Here is an 18410-nt window from a genome sequence, read left to right as displayed (position 1 = left end):
AACAAGAACCTAATGAAGATGAGAAATCTCTATCAACTTCATCAATATGGCCTCATTTAAAAATAAATGGCTGTAGTTGGAGTGATGTCTCAGTGCTTAAGAGTGTCTACTTCTATACAGAACATCCATATCTAGTTCCCAATACAAGGAAGTACAGAGACACCTGTGGGACAGTTTTAACAAATCTGACACCTATTTTTCTGAACACTTTACACACACACACACACACACACACACACACACACACACACACACTTTAAAATAAAATGAAAGCAAAGGATGGTGGCATACACTCTTAGTACCAGGAGCACATTGGGAGCAGAAGCTAAATACATCTCTGAGTTTGAGACCAGCTTGCTCTACTTAGGGAGTCCAAGGCTACTGAAGGCTCTATGGCCTCAAAACATCTCAAACTACACACACACACACACACACACACACACACACACACACACACAAATATATTTATTTGAGTGCTTAATTCCATGTGTTTTGTAGTATGAATCTGTTTTCTATTATTTTGTGTAAAAACACAGATAAAGTCTAATATTTTGGTTTGACTTGTCATATATTGTCTACTGGCTAGCTCAGTTGGTAGAGCATGAGACTCTTAATCTCAGGGTCACGGGTTCGAGCCCCACGTTAGGCACCAATTTGTTAGGGTAAATCTCTGACCCAAACACTTCCAGTCAAGGAAAACACAACTCAATATTTATGATTATAAACTGCAAGCCTTGGATTGGGCAGATTTACCATTGTACTATTCTATTCCCCAGCTATGAGATTCCTTAAAACCTGTGGTTTTCTAAGCCAAGTTCTTCTCCTCCTCCTTGTCCTTCCACCAACAGCTCCAACAGCTCCTCTCACTCTCTGTTCTTTCCCTCACCTCTCCCCGCAACTCCTCTTCTCCCTCCTCCTCTTCAGACTCCTCCCCTTTTTCTCCACCTCCCCTTCTACTGCCCAATCACTGGCTCTAACCTTTATTTTATAATTCAATTGGACAGAAGGTTCACAAGATTCACTCCTTCTCTGCAGCCCCTCCCAGGAGTGGAAATACCATGAAAACAAAAGGCTGGGGCTATCCACAACAATATATTATTTTCTGATAATACTACATAGAATATTTTGTGTAATTTAGCAGATTACTTCAGAAACTATATGGTTTCTAGTTGATTTCTAACATACTATGATTCATCAGTGGATTTGCTGATGTGTCTCCTGATCTTTTCTTAACAAGTTTGTGGTCAAATCATCATTTTATGACTTCAGTAATAATCAATATTCAGTTCTAAGACCCATGTCATGATGTTCATATACATATGTGTGAGTGTGTGTGGTGGGGTGTGATGATACATAGTTGAAATTATTCTGTCAAGAATTTCTCAATCACTATTTACTGTGAAGTACAGATTTCATAAAAATGAATTACTGCCTGTGCATTTCAAGAGCCGTGTATTAGACTCATTGGGCTATAGTACAATCCCTGAGATAAGGAACTTAAGGAAAGAAAGTATATTTTGCTAACAATTTAAAAATCTTTTGTCAATGGTCAGTATATGTTGAGACATCTAAGCTTGTCACTCAGGAAAGTATCATATCACCTCTTGGCAGAACAGTTAAGCTCACATCATGACAGACAGGAGGAAAAAGCCAGAAGAGGAAAGGCTGAAACAGGACAGAAGCACCAAGCCATGACACAGTAACCTACATCTTCCAAAGAGATGGGCTAGCTTACAAGTTTAATGTTTCTATCTTTGGACTGGATTATGGTAGTCAGTCCAGATCCATTTTTGTATGATTTTGGGGGGTTGTTCTGCTGCTGCTGTATATCCAAATGCTGAATACTGGCACTTAAGATCTGGTTACCCCTAATGAGCATATCTTCATGTACACCAAATAATGCTTTGTAAACTTTGCTTTTCTTATTCTTTGACTGATTAAATAAATGTGGCTGACAGCAAATTACTGAGGTGAATAGAAGTAGTTACGGTTTAGGCTACAAGGCTGGAGGTCATAGGAAAGAACCATGAGGAGGGAGAAAATGAGGAAGGAGAAGAAGGAAAAATAAGAAGAGAACAGGAATTGTCCACTAGGCATGATGGAACAGGAGCACATGGTGAAGAGAAATGCCTCTTGAGGACAGGCTGATGGAACAGAAATAACCCAGGCAAGATTCAAACAGCAAGTACTTGGGGAGGGCAGCTGGGAAATAAACAATCTAGCTTATAGAAAAAATAGATTAGGGGTAATTTTCCCAGGAATTTTGCTAAAGCTGATTTACAAAATAATAGGATTGTGCCACAATTATATGGGGTTGGGACAGTCGGAATAATAATAACTAATAGATGCATTAAATAAGACTTAAAATACCATTTACACTCTTACTTATATTTTGTCATACCCTGAAGACTCTGAAATATATGTATTTAAGTTGTTATAAGCCTATGGCTGTCTGTTGACTCTTCAATGCTCTAAAGGAGAAATGGTTTTGAAATAAAGGAGAGATAAAAGCAAAGGCTAATTAAGGGATGGAGACCAATGGCAATTATGAACTTTGTAAATATTTTTAAAAATGAAATAGACAAAGCATGAATAGTAATTACATTTGCAAAGTGAGGAAAAAGACATCTGGATAGATTCTAGGTCAAAACAACATTATTACATAATAGTACATAAAACTGTACTCTTTAGAACTATGTTCCTTTGAACTGAGTGGTGTTCTAAGCCTAAGGATAATAATTCTGATGTGACGACTTACTGAATTAAATGCATATAATATTGTGTACATAGGACCTATGCTGCATAACTTTCTGGGAGACATGAACATCTAGTGACACTAGGTAGGATACCAATGACAGATAAATTCTATCAATGTCTAGATTGGTCAATCAGTAAGATTTTTTTCTGGGGGTAGGTAGGGGTGGGGAGTTACTTGCAGGAGCATGGCTGGAGATGGATGTAGTGTTTCTTGTAGGAATATGGATCTCTCAAAGATACTTGCATCACTGAAAAGCATGGGCAAGGACTTACAAAACTGCTTCTCTCGAGTCCCCTGACCATAGCTGCCTCTGTCTCCATTAATTGCATATTGCTTTTATAATGAGGGGCATTTTAAAATCCTATACCCTCCTTCAGTTTATGGAGACTTATGAGCTTCCCTTCTTCCATCTTGAAGAGAAAATTTAAATTTATAATAAATAATTCTAAATACTTAATATAAATACAAATCTCTTAAAACTATAATTGTGACTTTTACTATTATTGTCTGTGTTTTGTTCCTATCAGTTCCGAAAAGACATTGATAGTGCTGTTGAATGTTCACTGCTGCCAGCTGAGCATACATAAGAAAAAGAACTAAGGAACTTCCCTTCTCACTTCCTCATCCTTCCAACCTTATACCCTTCCTTTATTTAGAAGGCAAACAAAGCAAAAAAAAAAAAAAAAAAAAAAAAAAAAAAAAAAAGCACAAGAAACACTCACATGACTTCTAAGTCTTGTCATTCAACAAGAGAAAACTTAAGTAACATTCATAAAACAATTAAAGGCATACTATTTTTATACAGAAAGCTCTAAGTGCCTTGTGTTATGATTGCCATAAGTAATAAGAAAAATAATGCTTTTAAGAAAAGCTGTCAATTATCTTTTTAAAAAAGCTGTCAAACTTTTCTCCCTATGCAATATATTCCAAAGGGTTTTTAAAAATAACGCTTATTTCCTTTCCAATTTTCTTCATTCCTTCAGCAAACACTGATTATTTTCCCTGGTGTCCTGAATAAAGATTGAAATCAGTGTGGATTTGAGGTTTATTATTTGATTAGTGCACCTGAATCATTAATGATATGAGCTCAAACCTTAAAATAGTTTAAACGAAGAGCTCCTGTCACAGAGACCACACAAAGAAAGACCAGCAATGCCAGCCTTCATTTCTAGACATTAGTATTAACCATTAATGGAGGCCCAGATCTTATTTCAGAAGAAAATTAAGTGAATTCTAAAATACATGATGGTGGCTGTATTTTTGATCCATCTTTCAAAATAGCTTTCAACACATATAATATAGTAAAAGAAAAAGGTCAAGGGGTCGGGGAAAGATAATTCCACCCAAGGTCTAGTGTCAGAAAGTGATCAAACACTATCTTTAGATTTGATCTCCTTTGGCACCTCACTACTAAGGTTGCAGTCTATCTTGTCTGGACAGCTTTCCTAAGTTCAGCCAATAATGGAGAGCTCCCTTTTCATAGATGGGGGGGCTTCCTCTTCTCCACTTGATCTTATGAACCCAACCAACACTCTACCTTGGAAATGTCACATAGTCCCTGGTGAAATTACAAGTTCAACTTCCTAGAATGCCTCTTTATACAAATGAGGTATCCCCAATATCTTAAGCCTCAGCATATGAAACTTCACCCTAAGAAGAACTCCTTCCCACTCTCCAATATATATATATATATATATATATATATATATATATATATATATATATTTCCCTAGTTCAGCCCCCCAAAATATATGTATACAAGCCTACCATTAATAAAGGTATATACATATGCTAAGATCATGTCAGAGTCTTCTTTGCAATTTTCTTTGTCCAAGAGCAACTTCAGTAGCTTGACTTCCTTAGTCTGGTAGTGAGGGGCTTAGTGAGTCTGGTCAGTTTTAGGGACTTCCTATAGCTAATTAGAATTGTTAATCTTCCTGCTTAAGAGGAATGGTGAAATGAGGGAATATTGTAATCTTGGAAGAAAGTATTACAAAAAAATGTCAGCAATGAAGAAACACAGTGTACCTTTAGGGATGTGAAAAATGCAATCAAAACCAAACATATTTACTAATTGATAAAAATATGATCAATATTATATAAGGTAAATTACACTACTTTTCAGTGATACCACAAGAAAGTAACAAACTTTAAAAACCTGATCTAGATGTGGGAGTTCATAGCTGTCATCCCAGGACTTGGGAAATGTAGTAGGTAGATCAGTATCTAGAGTTTGACCAAGATTAGCCTGTGCAATATAAGACCCTGTCTGAAAAAATGAAAATGAAAACAAAATATTCAGAATGGCACTAGTTCCTGGGAGCCTTTTCTTCTGCTCTCCTGTTTCATTCAGCTCATTTGAATAACAAAATTAGATAGTTTGTTTTCTGAACTAAAACAGGTTGCTGCCTCTTATTTTTTTTTCATGCTTTCTATAAAGACTCTTTCCTGTTCATAAATCTTGCTTCCTGGGTTCCACTTTTATATTTAGCCATCTTAACATTAAGAACTGGAGAAAGGAACCTGCTTTCTTGACCATCGGATGTTTCTCTGTATTATCTTACAATGGCTTCATAGTTTCGTGAGTCAATTTCAGGCATATGTTCAATCCAGACTTAAAATTTGGGAACGATGCAAAGCCTGTGTCTTATTCATCACTTTGCATGTCTAATTGCTACCATGTCATTTGTCTGAAGCACCACTGAGCACTCAGTCCACCAGCCTCTACTAAAGGGATTTTCTGTAAAAAAAAAAAAAAAAAAATTTCTGTTTGTGTTCTTATCACCTGGGCAAACAAGTGCAAGCTGGTTTTTACTAAACTGAAGCAAAGAGAATGAACAGGAAGAGTCACCTCCTTCTTGATGTCACCATTTGAAGATCCTTTCTTTGTGCTGACTGTACTTTCCAAAGAGGTGACTAATTCTACGGTAGAACACATCTTACAGAAATGCAACCTGTATGCTGTTTGAACACCAGACTAGCCTATTGGTTCTGTTTCTTTAGACAATGTTAGCGGAGCTACTGGCACACAGTAAGTGTGCCATTAATTCTTGAGAAAGTACCTGTGTTGCATATGTATGCTCTTCTAATTATAGCAAAAGCAATTTCATTTCAATATTGTCAAAACCATTTCCTCTATCAATCATTAAACTCACATGGAAATTAACTTCACCAATGAAGCAAGTTTATCTCGTATAACACACTGAAGAAATTGCAAAGCAAGAAAAACCAAGCATGCAAAATGTTAAAATGTTCCCTATAATTTTGTTAAAAATGACACTAGCAATTGTTTATTTTTCTTTCTTTTCTCTCTCTCTCTCTCTCTCTCTCTCTCTCTCTCTCTCTCTCCCTCTCCCTCTCCCTCTCCCTCTCCCTCTCCCTCTCCCTCTCCCTCTCCCTCTCCCTCTCTCTCTCTCTCTCTCTCTCTCTCTCTCTCTCTCTCTCTCTCTCTCTCTTTCTGTCTCTCTAGACAAGAATGAAAGAAAACATTTTTCTCCATTTTAAGTTTTCCTTCATGACTAGAGATTACAATCCATTTTTATTGTGGTCCTAGCTAGAACTTAATGGATTTCCCAGAGTCATGTTGAGTTTTTCTTACATTACTATGTAATCTTAAACATGCCTTTACAACTTATATCTTACTATATTGTGTGAGCAGGAGTAAGTTGAAGATACTTTATCTCCTAAATTTGAAAATCCAAGAGACTCCAAGGCTTTTCTCCCTTAGCAAACAAGAAAACTAATCTGAAAGTTAAGCCCCTTCTCACAACAGCCCCTGGTTCAAAATTACTCAGCCAGCTGTAACAGCACAGGCAGGAGCCTAGGAGAAATGCCAGGTAAAAAGTGTATTTTCTGACAGGGGTCTAACACATCCTTCACTCACAGTTACACTTTTATTATGAGTCAAACTGCCAGAGTTGGAATGTCATTTTCTTTAATCTCCTTCCCTAAGTGTTTTCTTGTTAATGTTGGCCAAATAAAGAGTGTGTGAGATATTTGGATGCCAGAAGCCACTTGGAAGTCCACTTGGAAGTCGGGCAGTTACAGATGCAGAAGGGCAGGTTAACCAGAGAACCCCCTTTATCCACAGTTCATGTCTAGCTCTCTATCTCATCTGCCTGTCTGGTTGGTCATCAGCTGTCTCAGAAACAGAAAGTCCCTTCCAGAATGGTTTTGCCACCCATCCTTGGAAGCCTCTCTCTAAGACCTGGCTTATTAGTAAATCCAGTGAGCCACTCTCTCTCTTCTTCTAACTGTGCCTTTGAAACTCTTCTTCCCCAGTGACTCCTACACTTGTGGACTCTGGCATTTCTGCAATGCACACTTTATTTCACAATGTGCAGGGTGCTTCTGCCACCTTTACTAATACATCCAATTAGCACGTTAATTGCAACATCCTACACATCACTTTTATTGGTGAAAAAGTTTGCGAAGCTGATACTTCGAAGATGTTAATTAGAATGAAGCAGCTGTTATGGCATAAATTGTCATACACACTTGCAAATACAGTCTAACCTTTGACATTCAAATATGCACAATAAAAACTTAATGTAATGCATTGGTTTCTCAAAAGTATCAACAAGTGAGTTACAAGAAATGAAGCTATACTTAAATAAAAAGCCTTTACATATTAAAAATCTAACAATGGATACTGCAATACATGCCTGTAATCCCAGCAGGGGAGAAACTTTGGCAGGAGGATTATAAATCAACTAAGCGAAGCAGCACATGGAGGTCCTGTCACAACAAACAGAAAAGCAACATACTCTAGGCAACTCTGCCACACAGGAAACTGTTTAACTTTGTGTTTTCAAACCTTATTAGTGAAAAGAAAATGCTTTTTTATCTTTTTTTTTTCAAATCTGAAGATGATATATACATAACAATATTGAGGAAAGTGAAACAGAAAGCTGAACAGATTTGAGGGGACTATTTGTTAATGTATGTTTTTCTAACATAAGGAGGCTACCTGCTCTATAACTTAGCACAAATGCTACAAAGGAATGCTACTCTATTTTAATTGTAAAGGAATCAATTCGAGAAAGACCTTAAAGATATAGCACACAGTTCCTGCCCACATGTGCTCCTCCAGCTTTTGTTGCAGTTTACTATGTGACTATTGACTTGCTGGTTGGCTGAATAAATGAAGGAATGAGGAAGGAGCATCTCTTTCTTGCTATTAGTATGTAGGAGACTGATGCTACTGGAAGAGAGTCATTCTATTATGGGCTGCCAATCTGCTCTCAGCCAGGCTGTTTCTGAAAAATGTTGGTGTGAATACACCCTTCAATATTTCTTTCACATTGACTGTAAATATAATCTAGGCATAAATCATCAAAAGTAAATACCAGTGAGCACTTTAATCCTTTGCAATAAATCAAGGAAATGGGGAGCCTGTGCCTGATGATGAAGCTTTAGTGTAGGTCAAAGCAGCAGTTGCCTGAAGAAGGAACACATTTGAAAATATACAACATTTTGCTAAAGACTGAGAGTTTTTCTATAATGCAAGATCACTTTGTTCTCATCCCCGTCTTTTCCAGTCATATAAAGATGGTTTCCTTTTACAAGCTGGAATAAATGAGAGCAGGTTTGTGTTTTCAGAATGCCTGCCATGCCAAGAAGCTTAACTAAATTATAGACATGATAGAAAATTGATCCCAAAACCTTTATGCCTTCAAATAACTCTCACAGAGTAGACAAATATATATACGTAATTTTAATGTAAATTTGAACATGTTCATATGTCCCATGTCATAAGTAGATTACGTTTTGCTAAAGTTTGGCAGAGGAAAAAATTATTTCAAGGCTGACAGACCATGGAACTCCTCCAGTATGGTTACCATTTGAATAACCCCTGGAAGAAACAGTAAGTACATGAAATGTTATGAAATTTTAAACTTAGTTTTATCCAACCAAGGAAGCCTAACATCTAGTAGAAAGGTTACAAAAAATTTCCCTAAATAATTTTAAACTTAAAGCACATAACCACAAACATTTGCAAGACTGCACCATAAGCTATTCTGGACTTATCTATACTTAAATTTACTTGTTTCTTCTCTGACTTTAGCTGTATACAAAATACCCTTGGTTTGGAAAAAATAATCATTACAATTTTTTTCAAGTGATTATATCAGATTGTTGAATTCCTTTGTGAAAAAAAAATGTAAACTTAATGTTAGGATTTTTCATTCAAATCTATAACACAATTAACAAAGACAAAAGCATCACTGCATTCTGCCCTTGGCCTTCTGTGCTGGTTAAACTTGACTGCCAGCTTAACTAGATTTGGAATTATCTAGAAAATAGATTTCTGGGAATGGCTATAACAGTATTGCCAGAGATGTTTAACGGAGAAACACCCACCTTGAATGCAGGCTGTACCACCAGTGGGATGAGGTTCCAGAATGAATGAAAAGGGAAACAAGAAACCCAGCTAAGCATCAGACTGTATGTCTAGAGCTTCCTGACTATGTAAATCTAAGGGGTCAAGTTGCTGCCTGGTCTCATGCCCACCATGAGGCTACATTCTTTCTAAACTCATGGGCTAAAATAAATCATTTTTTCCTTTAAGTAATTTTGGACAGATTTTTGTCACTGTAGTTAAGTAATTTGCATCTGCCATATGGCATTTTGCATTTAAATATATGTATTAAAATGTCAAAAGTAGCCACCAGAAAAGTAGAATTAAGGGGAATGAAAGGCATCCTACTCTTAGGAGGGAAGAAGTAAAAAAGGAATATGACAAACCATCGAAATAAATGAAGAGGATGAAGTAACTATGAAATACATACAGCAGGTGAAGACTGTGAAAAAGAGCTGGGTAAGAGCAAAGCCAGGAGCAGCAAGGAGAATGGCTTCAGACATAGAATAATACTAAATTATAAAAGAGCTGTAATCTTAGCATCCCAACAAGAAAAACAATAAGGTACACTCACCAGAATGATTTCAAAATACAACTCTTTATGAATGTTTGTCATAAAATAGTACAAAATTAAAGCATTTAGTTTACCTATGTATTTATATTTATATATTTATATTATTTTATAATTAATATATTAAATTATAATTTAATACGTTAAATTATATTTATATGAAAAACATGCTCTACCAATAAAATTCAGCAAAAATCTATTGAACTCTCTTTTTATTTTTGGTTATGAGCCTAACATTTAACAGGGGAGCCATCTCTCCAGCCTGGTACTCTCTTTTCAAAAGTAAATAAAATGTGTGTAAATGGAAGGCAATGTGAAAAAATAATCATTATGACAAACATTGTGAAATATAACTTTGTGCTACAAAACTATTAAAACAAAAGCAAAAAATATTAGAAGAAAATTACAAATAGAAGAGAAGTAATTCATGAAAGATGGTTTTAAAATGAGACTGATGCATAAAATTTAAAAACTAAGTAGTAACTGTTACAGCAAGCCTGAGAAGCCTGGGAAAATTCTGATAATACCCTCACAAACAAAAGAAACAGAACCCCAGAAGTGAGATTGCCATATACATGGTTTCACCCTGACTCAGAAGGATACTTGGTAAATTATACTCAAATATTTAACTTAATAAATTAATAATAAAATAAATAATTAATAATAAAAGATTGATATTTTGGACTTAAAAACAAGTAAAAGAATTGAATGTACCAATAGAGATAGACATTAAATTGTAGAGTTAATTAAATATTTACCGTGTTATATAAAACTCCCTAACTCAGCACTGTTTTATGAGGAATTATATAAAAATTTTTAAGTTTCTGTTTGTCAGATTTATTCTAGGATATGGAGTGGGGAGGGCTCAAGAAACTTCAAAAATCTTCCCATCATATTCAGAGATCAATTTACTTTAAATCTTCCCATCATATTCAGAGATCAATTTATTTTAAAATAAAAGATAGAGAACAAGAAATGCAAAGTATGGAATTGATACAGAAATACCTTCAGTGACAGCCATCTATTGTTTATAAGTTTACTCCAAATGTAAATGGTAAGCCTAGTGTGGGTGTCAACAGGATCACCTCAAAAGCTCAACTTTTCTTAATTATTAAAAAAGAAATTATTTTGGATGGAAATTCCTAAACCTAAGAAAAGGATTTCAGGAACACAGAATAGAGAGTCCTCCATGGGAATCCAAAAGCCAACAAATGAAGTTAAGAAAATAATATAAGGCAACCCAAAATCAGACAATGCACTTTACAAGACATGGAAAGCAAACATGTAAAACTCTTTGGGATTTAGTAATGATTTAACAACCTTAAAAACTGAAAAGAAACAAAGCCAGGTGTAGGCTTGTTACCATGGCAATAGCACTGTGGAGGCTGGTACAGGAGCATAGACTGTTCAAGGCCAACCTGGGCTACATGCAGAGACCTGTTAAGTGAGGAAAATAGTAAGAAGGAGGAAGAGTGAAATGAAGGCATGTTGTATGTATGGATAAACTCATTAGAAAATATTATAAAATACTGTAAATTGTTAATTAAAAAACCAAAGAAATATTTACATACTGAGGGACACTCTTCCTCAAACCAGACTTAATAATTTAAAGCTATATTTCTATAATTAACCTATAAATCTAAGGCATTCTCAATAAAGCAAGAGGATTTTAGTGAAAATTAGGTATTCATAAGATAGTTTACAAAAGAGTTTTTATAAATGGTGAACAATATATTGGAGAAGACAGGTCAAGCAGTATCACTATTATAATGTATATGAATCAAAGCTCCATGAAATCTTCATGGCAATAAAGATATTTATTAACAGGGGAGTGATGGAACACAAAGTCCATATGTAAGCACAGTTATAAACTGTCATATTCTAAATCACTTACACATTGACTTATTGGTTAGCAGCCCATCAGAGAGACATAATTTTAAGCTTTCTTCCATTAAACAATATGAGCATTGCTATTATAGAGTTCTAGAAATTACCTTGTAAATGTATCTTTTGTTAAATATCAGATTACACTATCCTTAAAAGTTGATCTACTTACTAATAATCATTATTTGAAAACAACATAGTACTTGTAGGAGAACAATGAACACAATTTAGGAATTAGTGTCATTCCTTAAATCCATCTTTTTGACTAAGAACAGCCCTATCGCTCATTTAGAAAGTGGCACACACAGCCCAGAAAAGTGTACATACTTGTATCCATCTCACAACAACAGCACGAAAATGACTGTTGGGAAGCCTCAAATCCATAGTGGCCACAAGCTGAGTCACAGTTGGCCTGGATTTCAGATCAGATTCACTCAGCAAAGCTAAGCTGCCCACTCAACTCCTGGTTTCATGTGTCCAGAGTGCCCTACATGTTTCTTGAGTGAAGCATTTCTACTCTACTTGGCCCAGTCTTTTTAAATCAGATTGTCCCTACAGTTGTGTTCTCCTTAATACAATCTGTTCCACAATGACTACGAATTTCATCACAAATTAAAAGGATAACTCAGATACAAACCTATAAGACAGAAAATCAATATTTTTTTCTCATAAAATTAAATTCTTCTTTTAGAAATAAAATTAAAAGGTGTGAAGTTTGAGTAAAATATTTGCAATATTTAAAAAATTAATCTTGATGAAAAAAGTTCTTATGTATAACACACAAAAAAGAAAGCTAATCAGTAGAAAACTGGACAATGAAAACAGAACAGGATAGTTAAAGAAAAATTTGTCCATGAATTCATAAGAATACAAGATAAAATAAAAATTGAGGTTTCTTTTATGTCTGATTGTTATAAACAAAATGAAAAAGAAGTTAAATAACTGAAATCAAATCATACAAGAATTTGAGGACAGAGCCTTATCAGGTACAGTGAGCACAAAGGTCTAACTAAGCCTTGAAGATTAGAGATCTTGGTTAGATCAATAAATGAGCATAGGAAAAAATATTCTGCCTCTGGGTATTGTTTTTTTCTAACAAATTTTAAGAAGACATAATTACCTGATGTTTTCAGGAACACTGTTTTTAACACCAACATTTCATCCATGTACTATTTATTGAAGACAGATCAATTATTTTGAAGCATATCTATCTGATGATATGCTCAACACTCAGGTATATCAATATGCAGTGAAACACAAAGATTTCTGAACCATGTTGTGGTAGTTTGAATATGCTTGGGCCATGGGAAATGGCACTATTAGGAGGTATGGCCATGTTAGAGGAGGTGTAGCCTTGTTAGAGGATGTGTGTCACTGTGGAGATGGAGCTTTGAGATCTCTTATATATTCTTAAGTGTAGCCAATGTGATCCAGAATTTGCTTCTGACTTCCTTTGGATGAAGATGTAGAACTCTCAGCTACTCCAGTGACATCCATGCTGCTTGGACACTGCCGTGCTTCCTACCATGATGATAATGGACTGAACTTCAGAACCTGTAAGCCAACCCCAATTAAATGTTGTTCTTTATACGTGTTACTTTGACCACAGTGTATCTTCACAGAATAGAAACCATAACTAAGACACATGTACAATAGTAATATGTATATTTATGCTTTTTATATCCAATGCCAATTATATATCTGTATTTTAAAGCACGTATCATATATATGAATATAGGCATGTGACTATATATATGAAATAGGTAGACTGTGTTTGCCTAACATAGATATGTAGAGATAGTGGAATTATGGATCTAATGGACATTTACATTTGGTATTGTTCATGTCTAATCTGTTTTTTACAATATAATTGACAATAGATTCAGATGTTATCAAAACAGAAAATTTTACTAAAATCTCAAATAAAATGAAAGCTTGATCTGATGAGAACATCTTTATTTCACAAAGCATTGGTCCACTTCAAGCAAATGAGATACTGTGTGTATGTGAATGCGTGTATGTGTGTGTGTGAGTATGTGTGTGTATGTGTGTATGTATGTATGCATGTATGTATGTGTATCTGTATGTTTATGTGTGTTTTCATTAATTATCCACAATTTTCTCTAAGGAGAATACATTAATCAATGTCAAAAGGAAAGTTTCACCTTTCAGACAGAGAAGTAGGTTGTATACCAGCAATCAATGACAGTTTGGGCACAAGTAAATGAACATTTACGAACTAATCACAGGCATTTCTAAGCTGGGTAGAATTTGTATGATATATTACTAAGTTCTGAAGGGTATCTGTAAGGTTAGATATCAAAAGTTTCTAGATGCCTTTGAAGGGAAGTGGTTTAACTTCCATTGATATGCAATTAAATTAAAGAGGAAAATGAAATCAAAGGTGTACCTAAATTTAAAAAGCAGAACAAAATCCAAGATATTTTGGATGTGAATCTAAATTATATCGGTAGTTCTGTAAAGAGCTCAAAAACTGCCACAAATAATGAGAAACTGTGAAGCACCAGGACGTTACATGATGCAACTACTGGCCAGAGGTGATTCCAAAGAACTTAAATGTTGAATCTGGAAAGGGGCTTAAAATCCAAAAGCTTAAAAAACACAATCATAAATACATGTGATTATTAACTTATAGCCATTCATGCATGCTGAATGGAGCAGATATATTGCAATTTTCCCTTTAACTATTCCTCTAACTTTTGTTTTGTTTATTATTGTTGTTGTTGATGATTATTATTATGATGATGATACTTAACATACTTTTATTTATTCTCTAGGAACATAACACCTGTATACAATGTCTTTTGATTATACCACTATTCATCTTTTTCTCAGTAGAAGTAACTTATGAACCAACTACACCAGTCAAGCATATACATAAAAGAGTCCTTGTTCTACAAAAAGATGCATACTTATTTATGCTTATTAATGTCTTATTCTCAAACTCTCTGTTTAACTTGATGATGGTCCTTAAAGAATAGAACTTCCTAGACCATGACATACTCTGTGTTCTTCAACATTATCCCACAGAGACTACATAAATCTACCTAAAAGGCTCATAGCCTTTCTTTCTTACTAGGGGAACCTAGCCAGTCAGACTGTGTTACTCTTTTTCTTTTACCCAGCCACTGTCTATTGCTTCCCTAGGTTTCTTTGTTTATTTTTTGCAACAGTTACAATTAACCATGATATATATATATATATATATATATATATATATATATATATCCTATTATAAATGATGTATGTGTCATCGCTACTGATGTTTTCTCTTCACTTGTTCATCCTGGACACTATACGTATACTTAATATATAATAAGTAACCAACAGATATTTTTTAATGATTAAGTTGAAGGAGTCTTGGTATATATTAACTCAGAGAGTAAGAAAAATTCTACCTTGGGGATTCAGAGGGCTTATTAGCTATTAAATTCCCCAAGACATGATCTTTCAAAGGCTACCTAGATTTTATTAATTTTTCTTCACTACTGTTACTTGGTGGTAACATATTTTTTTCCTCATGTAAAACTAGAATAGAATGAAATTACTGGTTCACAGAGGAACGCATATGTCATCCCAGCACCCAAGAGGCTTGCCCCAGCCTCTAAACAGCAAGACCTTGTCTCAAAAGTAGTACAATTCAAGTTCTATTCAAAGCAATTTGTAGGAAATATGGTATAGTCTGAAATCCTATTAAATGCTGTGACTTAGTTTTTTAAAATACTCTTCCCAGTGTTTGATGGCTGTTTGGTCTGTTAAATTCTTTGTAATGTTAAAACTCCCTTTTACATTTTTCTTGTGTTTACACACCTTTTTAATGCAGCCACTGCCTTTAATATGCAGTTCTACTGTTACATATTATATCTCAGAAACATAGTACCTATGAAATCTGGCTTGTAGGACCTAGAATGTAAAATTAAAACACATTCAAACTTGTGTGAAGAATGTGTAAATCTGTAAACTCACAAAAATTATACAAGTGGAGTGGTTCAATATTAAGTGCATTTTCAATGGGTCTCTTATCATGAAGACAAATTCTTAGAAGGAAACAAAAACAACTGCTGGTTTTTGCCAAGAGAATACAAAATTCAAGAAAAACTGGTTGCATAGATGAAACAAAGACTGAGACATGACAGAAAGAAAAGTGAAGTTACCCAAAGAGGATCAACAACAAAGGCCAGAAACACAAAGCCTGGAAATCTTGGATGGAAGCAAAGAAAACTTCCAGAGGGGAGATATAACCTATGTAACAAACCTGGCTCATGCTTTCTTCTTATCCTTAGAACCCCCCAAATACCTCTCATTTATTGAGACAATTGAAAGTAAATCCTGGGAGGCATGGCCAAAAGGGGGTGTGGCCTATAGCATGGCCTATAGCAGGCATGACTTACAAGAGGTGTGGTCTCAGGAGGCATGGCCAACAGGAGCTGTGGTCTACAGGAGGTTCACTTGTGCTGAACAGAACAGGGAGAAGGGAAAATGAATGGTTTCATGAGTAGCTTAAATTTATATCTCATTTAGTCCAAGCCACATGAGGGAGCATGGCATAGTTTTCATTTGCCATAGTAAGTCTAGCAGACCCAAGGTTAAAAGAGAAAATAAAATTGTGTTAAATGTATCTCACCCTATAATTTTTATTTTATCAATTTTGGTACATATTATGAGTTTGTCAGCATATCAGTATAGTAGAGTAAGCATAAGATGTCAATTGCATTAAGCATATGTGGAAGCAATTATTGATAAATCTATATTTTAATCACTTACAGCAGCACTACTACTATCCTACCATAAATTTTTAATTATAGAAATGGAGGGGGGAGTCCTATAATTTCTTCCCTGAGGAGGTTGATGAAGAAAGGTTGAGAAAATGCAGGTAGCTGAGGCTACAGAGTAAGAAGACCCTGTCTCATAACTGCAGAAAACCCCAACTCTTCAAAATACAGAGAAAAACTGTAAGGTGCCTAGTCCCACTCTATAACACAACTCCTGCACCTAAGGCCCAGGGACCATAGCAGAGGAGGGAACAGAAAAATTCTAGGAGCCAGGGGAATGTGTGAAGTAATTTCTCCTTGAAATGACAGCTCAGCTCAGTTAGGATATTTCAACAATATGGTTATCTAAACAAAACGTGAACAACGGCAATAGCAATAGACATGCTAAAATGGAAAGGGAAACCATCAAGGATCCTGACCCTAGAAGAATTACGGACAATGAAAACATATGAAGAATAGAAAAATAAGTTTTCCTCAGGAATTAGCCCATGAATTGGTTAACCAATGCCAATATGTCAACACTGAATGGATAAATACGCAAATAACACCAAACATACTCAGCAGGTTGTATTTAAATGCTTTTCTGTAATATATATGAAACAATAACAATTACAGAAATGACGCCATAAATTTAAGGGAAGGCAAGGGGCACATGCGGAAGTGGAAGTACAAAAAGGAAGAATGCTGTAATTATATTTTAACAATTCAAAGATAAAAAATAGCCTGCCTCAAAAGAATTTATTTAAGCATTTGTATAGCTAAAAATCCAGCATCTAATACACTTATATTTGATATTACTTTTAATACATTTTGGGTTTTTTTATTATTTAAATTTATTTTTATTTATTCACATTGCATCCTAACTGCTGCCCTCTTCACAGTCATCTCCTTCCACAATCCTTCCCTGTTACCATCTCTCTATTCCTCTCCTCTGAGAGGATGGAAGTCCCCCTGGGTATCCCCACACCCTGGCACATCAAGTATCTGTGGGGCTAGGCACATTCTCTCCTACTAAGGCAGGACAAGGAAGCCCAGCTAGAGAAACTTATATTCTCCAGTCTTACTTTTAATCATGGAGGAAACATAATGTTAATTTCTGCTTCTCTTTACTGTGCTTCATGTATAATCTTCAAGCTCAGTTTAAAATCCATCTGCAGCCGACCAGGCAGAAAACCAAGAACTTGCAGTTGGCTATGGATTAGCCCAAAATATCTCACAGATAATACTTGGGGAAATACTAATGACAACCAATTAAAAAACAATTTTACTAAAAATATTATGAACATGGCTGCTTGGTTTTTAAATATCCCAGTTGACAGATTGCAAGAAGAGTCATTCTATACACTCCAACAAAATAATAAGGTGGCTTTCACAATGTTTTCGAGGGAGTTGTCATGGTATTTATAGACAAAGGCATAAGCTATCACAAGCAAAGAACGACTTCAGTTATTATCCAAACCCAGCAATCACACTGCATTCATGGACTTAGGTCACACATATTTCCAAGAGATTCAGTTAGAATCAAAATGAAAGCATAGCACAGTAAAACTGACATCACCTAGAATTAAAGTCATTAATATAATTCAAGGATAACAAGAAAAAGAACGTATTGGGAAACTGACTAAAAGAGAGCTAGCTAGATGCTGAACAGAGCAGAAAATAATTGGGTTTTCTACCCCTCAGTGTCAAAGAAAAAGAAGTGCATACAGAGTTGGCAGGAAGAGGTTTGGATTCCCAGTCACATTTCAGCCTCACTGGGATGAACATTGACAGCCTCTTTACAAGAGACTGTGACTGCAGAATCTGGCTCGGTCTCAATCACAAAGCTAAAGGCCTATGTGATAGATTCTGGTGATGTTCATCTGTTTCGTTCAAGTCTCAGTGGATAATATTCATGATAATCTCATAGAATTCCTAGACTATTTCACTCTCTGTGCCTTGTGTAGAAACTCTAGTTGTGTATGTTGAATTTTCCCTTTCAAAATTATGTTGCTGCTTCAGGAGAGCAAAGTGATTACTTGGATCTTGGGAAGATGTCATGAC

The 18410-nt window shown here is 35.3% G+C and overlaps 1 non-coding gene across 1 annotated transcript; it reads left to right on the top strand.

The window, feature by feature from the left end:
* Window positions 1–573: 573 nt before the first annotated feature.
* Trnak-cuu (transfer RNA lysine (anticodon CUU)) lies at window positions 574–649 on the top strand. The gene has a single exon. It is a non-coding gene; the product is annotated as a tRNA-Lys (tRNA).
* The last annotated feature ends 17761 nt before the right edge of the window (window positions 650–18410 follow it).

Source organism: Arvicanthis niloticus, chromosome 4, assembly GCF_011762505.2.
Source record: "Arvicanthis niloticus isolate mArvNil1 chromosome 4, mArvNil1.pat.X, whole genome shotgun sequence".
Classification (NCBI taxonomy): Eukaryota; Metazoa; Chordata; class Mammalia; order Rodentia; family Muridae; genus Arvicanthis; species Arvicanthis niloticus.
The sequence above is the reverse complement of the archived record's forward strand: the minus strand, read 5'-3'. Positions and strand labels throughout refer to the sequence as shown.